Below are 6000 nucleotides of genomic sequence, written 5' to 3'. Positions count from 1 at the left end.
ATTACTTGCATTACACCTCTTTAGAATAACTTCAGACCATGCAAAGGAAAAGTTTTGAAATCTTACTTAAAGGTTTTGACATAACAGTTCTAAACAAAGTGCAATCTGTTCCTATCTACCCTAGTCCCTAACTCAGGCCTGTGGCTGTCGCAGTGTACCCACACAGGCAAAAGGCCATACTTGGTACAGTCCATTTAGATAGTTCCCCAGCGGCGGGTATCTTTAGGGTGGACTGCAGGCCCCAGCAGTCTTCCTAAATTGTGGCATTGTGGAAGACTTCCGGATTTGGTGATCAACTGGATGCAGGCATAGGACCCTATATCTTCAGCCCTGGACACCTGTTCCATTACATAGCCACACAGGAGCAGTAGGTCTGGTCCAGAAAACCCATGAAAGCCAGACCAGGAAGTAGCAGCACAAAATTAACCACATCCCTCCCAGCCAAGGCAGCACCTAGCTTGCTAGTGGTGGACAACCTTCCTACAAGCCTCTAAAATTTAGACAGGTTTATTTTAAATTCCTGATGCCCATTTGGAATATTTAGGGGTAGTAGAACAAAATCAAAGGAATGTGGAGCACTGGGTGGGGCAGGATATGGGATGGAGGTGCAAAGGTTTGGAGGTTGTTTAAAAAAATGGAAAATTGTTCTCTTGCCTGAAAGTTGAGGGGAAGGAGGGCCTAATTCAGTTTGGGGAGGCACTGCTTTCTAATGTTCTTCCATGCAGGGCCATGGATAAACGGGTACAACCAGTCCTCCTGTACAGGGCCCAGGCCAGCAGGGGGGCCCAGGCAGCCAGGTGAATCACATGTGGGCTTGAAGGGTGAGCAGCACGGCGGGTGGGGGGGGTCAATTATTGGAACCAATCCCCTGTATGGCTCTCTGAAAGCTGAAAACTGGCTTCTTTTCCTCTACCCCCTCCACTGGCTTTCAGCTGCTGCAGAGAGAACCATACAGGAGATTGGTTCCAGTAGTTTACCAGCCCCTTCCTTTCCTGAATGTACACAATGAGTGATCGGTACCAATCACTCACTGTGTTCATTCATAACTAAAGCATAGTAAACTGTTTTTTTGTGGGGATGGGCTTTGGGGGGCCCTGTCAGGTTGGCTGTAAGAAGCCCTGTGGTTTCTAACAGCAGCCCTGCTTCCATGGCACCAGCTCTTTTCATTAAATGTTAAGAGCTGTTAGTGACCAAACAGAACTGTGTTTTTAGAGAGAGATGTAGAAGGATAAGGGATCGAGATAAATAAGTTCCCATTGCTTTAAAGAGATCACAATGTTTCTGATGGATTGCTACTTTGCTCTTGTCTTATTAATCTGAACATTCCCTGGAATTGCAATGTTTACTTGGAAATATGTACTATTTATTGATTGTGTTTGATTGCGTTTGGTGCATTAACTAACCTCTGGGTTGTTTAGTTCTTCCTGCAGGTGTGTTTTCAAAGGCATTCTGAAACACATGAGTGTTTCCTTTGACCAAGAGAACCATACCACCCACAGGTATAACCAGCAAGACAATCGATTTGGCAGCTGTGAAGAAGTTAATCAAAGAAGCAGCAAGCCTGACATTGAGGCAGTTTATAACACTCACTACTTGAAACAGTGGGCAGTCCTGGTAGAAGGCCACCATAACATATTCTGAAAAACCAAAGGAGATAGCAGTTATGCCAGCTGGTCTGAGCACAATAACCGATGTATATTCTGCATGTAATAAGCTCACCTCTGTCCATGACCTTTTTGTCTCCAGCTCCCTTAACCTACTAGCAATTACAGAAACCTGGCTTCAAGCAGCAGATTCTGCTTCTCCCGCAGCACTTTCCTGTGGAGGCCTCCTCTGGACCCACTCACCCAGACCCAGTGGTCGGAAAGGTGGTGCAGTTGGTTTGCTTCTATCCCCACTGAGCACCTTTCAACTCCTCCCTAACCCTTCCTCTCTATCCTTCTCTTCTTTCGAGACTCACTGCATCCGGCTCTTTTCTCCCATTTCTCAGAGGATTGCAGTGATCTATCGGCCTCCTGGACCTGTGTCCCGCTTTCTTGATGATTTCTCCGCCTGGCTACCCTACTTTCTCTCCTCTGAACTACCCACTATCATTCTCAGAGATTTTAACATCCCTATTAATGTCAACAACCCACTTGCTCCTCTAATAACACGAAGCATCAGGCTTCAACCAGTACAACCTTGGCAGACTGACGACACCAGAAATCTTAAACGACATAGTCGTGCGCTGGAGCGATTGTGGCGTAAAACCAAATCTCAACAAGCATTCACCCTATATAAATCTGCTCTCTTAACATACAAGTCCTCCCTTCATGCTGCCAAACAAGCCTATTTTGTCACTCTTATTAATACCTTGTCATCCAGTCTTCATCGTCTCTTCTCTACTTTTAACTCTCTACTTTCTCCACCTCCACTCCCACCCAGTACCTTACTCACTGCTCACGAGATTGCAAATCATTTCAAAAACAAGATTGACGCAATTCATAGGGGCATCGCCACTGCACAGACATCCATCCAACTTAGCATACCTAAACCTCCCTCAACACTTTCCTCTTTTGACCTTGCCACTACCGAAGAGGTCGCTAAGGTTTTCTCAGAAGTGTGTCTCACTACCTGGCCCCTGGATCCTGTCCCCTCACAACTACTACGGTCACCCTCTTCTTGCATCCTATGCTCCCTCACTCACATCTTCAATCTTTTCCTCTCTACTGGTGCCTTCCCCTCCCCTCTAAAGCATACACACATCACTCCCATACTTAAAAAGCCCTCCCTGGACCCCACCAACCTGAACAACTTAAGACCCATCTCCCTGCTGCTATTTACCTCTAAACTCCTAGAACGCTTAGTCTACATTCACCTGAGCTCCCACCTCACCGACAACAACCTTTCTTGACCCTTTACAGTCTGGCTTTCGCTCCCTCCACTCCACTGAAACTGCCCTACTAAAACTCACTAATGATATACTAACAGCTAAAACCAATTGCCACTACTCCATACTCTTACTACTCGACCTCTCTGCGGCTTTTGATACTGTTGACCATGCCCTCCTCCTCAAAAAAACTCCACTCTCTTGGCCCCAGAGACTCTGCTCTCTCCTGGTTCTCCTCCTACCTATCGCAACGCTCCTTTAGTGTTACCTATAAGGCTGCCTCCTCGTCTTCAGTCCCTCTTTCTGTAGGGGTCCCTCAAGTTTCTGTCCTTGGACCACTTCTCTTCTCCATCTACACCTCCTCCCTTGATCACTTGATAAACTCCCATGGCTTTAAGTACCATCTCTATGCTGATGACACACAAACCTATCTTTGTACCCCTCACCTCACCCCTTCAGTCTCCTCTCACATCACTAACCTACTAAGTGACATATCGGCATGGATGTCACTCCACTTCCTCAACTCAATCTTTCCAAAACTGAGCTCTTAGTATTCCCCCCAGCCCGCGCCCCCTCCCCTCCATCAAGATCAATAACACAAGCATCAGTCCCTTTCCTCATGCCAGGGTAATAGGTGTAATCCTAGACTCCCAGCTGTCCTTTCAGCCCCAAATCCAATTGTTGTCCAAATCTTGTAGACTTCACCTCCACAACATCTCCAAGATACGCCCGTTCCTAACCTCGGAAACCACTAAGCAATTTATCCACTCCCTTATTATATCTCGCCTTGACTATTGTAACTCCCTCCTCATTGGCCTACCTCATAGCAGGCTATCCCCTCTTCAGTCTATCATGAATGCTGCTGCCAGAATCATTCTCCTTACTAACCGCTCTGTATCTGCCACCCCTCTCTGCCAATCCCTCCACTGGCTTGCCCAATGGATAAAATTCAAAACACTAACAATAACAAATGAAGCCATTTATAACTCTGCCCCAAATGACATCACCGATCTTGTCTTTAAATATCACCCAAACCCTACTCTCCACTCCTCACAAGACCTCCTACTCTCTAGCTCCCTTGTCTCCTCCTCCCATGCTCGTCTTCAGGACTTCTCCAGAGCTTCCCCCATCCTCTGGAACTCTCTACCCCAATTTATCAGACTATCGCCTACTCTGCTCACTTTTAAGCGATCTCTGAAAACCTATCTCTTCAGGGAAGCCTATCCTGCCCTCAGCTAATACTGGAATCTTCTACTCTTCCAACCAGTCCATCCCCCACAGTTACTACCTTTTGTACCACTAGCCCCTCCCTCCTAGATTGTAAGCTCCAAGGAGCAGGGCCCTCCTATCCCTCTTGTATTGAACTGTATTGTTGCTGTATTGTCTCCCGTTATATTGTAAAGCACTGAGCAAACTGTTGGCGCTATATAAATCCTGTATAATAATAATAATATGCCAGAAGGAAGGCTGGTAAGATGTCAACATTCTGTAAAATATAAATATATTCACCTCCAGACTCCTTAATGACAGTACCAAGTTCAGCATAGGAAAGGGCACCTAACATTGATAGAATGCCACAGGCTGTCCAAAGGGTGGCTCCATAGGGCTGCCAATGTAGTAGAGGACCCATTGAGGAGACATGAAGATACCAGATCCAATCATGGTGCCAGCTAGCATAGACACAGCACCAACAATGTCAAGTTTACATTTGAGGTGCAACTTTTGGGTCTCATGTTCCATTATTTCATCACAGGATAGACAGGAGTCCCTTTTTGTCATTTCATGCATCATGAAATATTAGAGTCTTCTTGTCTCAGATTCTTCTAAGAAATGTGCTCTTTCACAGTTTAAGTGTTACAATTAACACCAACATTAATCATTACAAAGATTAGCACAAATCCTATATTACTACAGTTAATGATCTATTAAGTTAAACCAGTAATGTATATTGCCAAAAGTAATGAGGGAGCATGAATGCAACGATCAGGTGTGGTTTTGTGCTCTCAGTTAAAGTGTTACTAAACCCACAACAGTAAAATCAGTCTGTATATGCAGTAAAGCATGCTTGTTATACTCACTGTGGAACCTAAGGGGTTAATCCTCTGCACTGTGTAAAAACGCTGTTTGATCCTGTCTTCTCTTATCGTCCCCTTCTTCCAGTGTACCCCTCTTATCTCCTGATAAGACATATCATGTGGAGTCACTCTGCACATGCTCAGTTTGGTGTGTATTGTTAGCTAGGTTTTTTTTTGTCTTTGGAGAGCGCATGTGATCAGCACAGGGCCAATCAGCACTGTCCAGACCAGGGGCGGACTGACCATTTGGAAACTCGGGCACTGCCCGAGGGCCTGGGGTCAGTAGGGGGCCCCATGAGATGCCCCTGGTACCTTTTTCATAGGCTTTTTTGAGTTTGGGCAAGGACACAGGGGCCCCATGATCCCCTATTGCCCGGGGGCCCCATGAGTTGTCAGTCCGCCCCTGGTCCAGACAGAGGTCAGGGGTTCTGCAAAAGGAAAACTACTCCTAAAAGCTTTAACCAGTGCTTGGCTGGACACTGATATAAGTCACAAGATTGCTCTAATTTCTGATGAGAAAAGGTATTTAGCAGTTTATATTTATTAAAATAATTGCACCTCCATGTTCTGTGTACTGTGGGAGACCAGATATAGTGAATTCAGGGTCCGGGATTTAGTAACACTTTAAGGGAGGCACTTGATCACAAAATCGGCTTAGATCTTAAGAAAGCCTATGCGATTAAAGGAAGTGCATGCAGACCTGCAGTGGCACCAACTTTGGTTGCAAAGGCCATCTCACAGTGGACAGTGAATTTTGAAAAAGCACTACTACATGGAATAGGACACAAAAGTTGTAGAAACTGATGACTTTGTGGGAGAAGCATTGATGGACATTATCTAGTGCTCAGTTTTTAATGTGTAGAATAAACACACCACATAGCCAAACTGCTTTAGCAATAAGTTTGTATTAGGCATATACAGTACATACAATCACCCAGCAGGTACAGATAACCAAGTCATCTAAAATCAAACATAATACAACAAAGATGTACAGTTCATTGTTGAATCACAGCAAAGAACATGCATGCATATAGGTACAATGAGCTACACTTAAAA

General features: G+C 45.2%; 1 pseudogene; it reads right to left on the bottom strand.

Moving 5' to 3' along the window:
- Positions 1-1398: 1398 nt before the first annotated feature.
- LOC149441429 (b(0,+)-type amino acid transporter 1 pseudogene) lies at positions 1399-4657 on the bottom strand (annotated as a pseudogene).
- Between the last annotated feature and the right edge of the window lie 1343 nt (positions 4658-6000).

Source organism: Staurois parvus, unplaced genomic scaffold (genome assembly GCF_062004578.1).
Source record: "Staurois parvus isolate SC_StPar_1 unplaced genomic scaffold, SC_StPar_1.0 ptg000985l, whole genome shotgun sequence".
Taxonomy (NCBI): Eukaryota; Metazoa; Chordata; class Amphibia; order Anura; family Ranidae; genus Staurois; species Staurois parvus.
The sequence above is the reverse complement of the archived record's forward strand: the minus strand, read 5'-3'. Positions and strand labels throughout refer to the sequence as shown.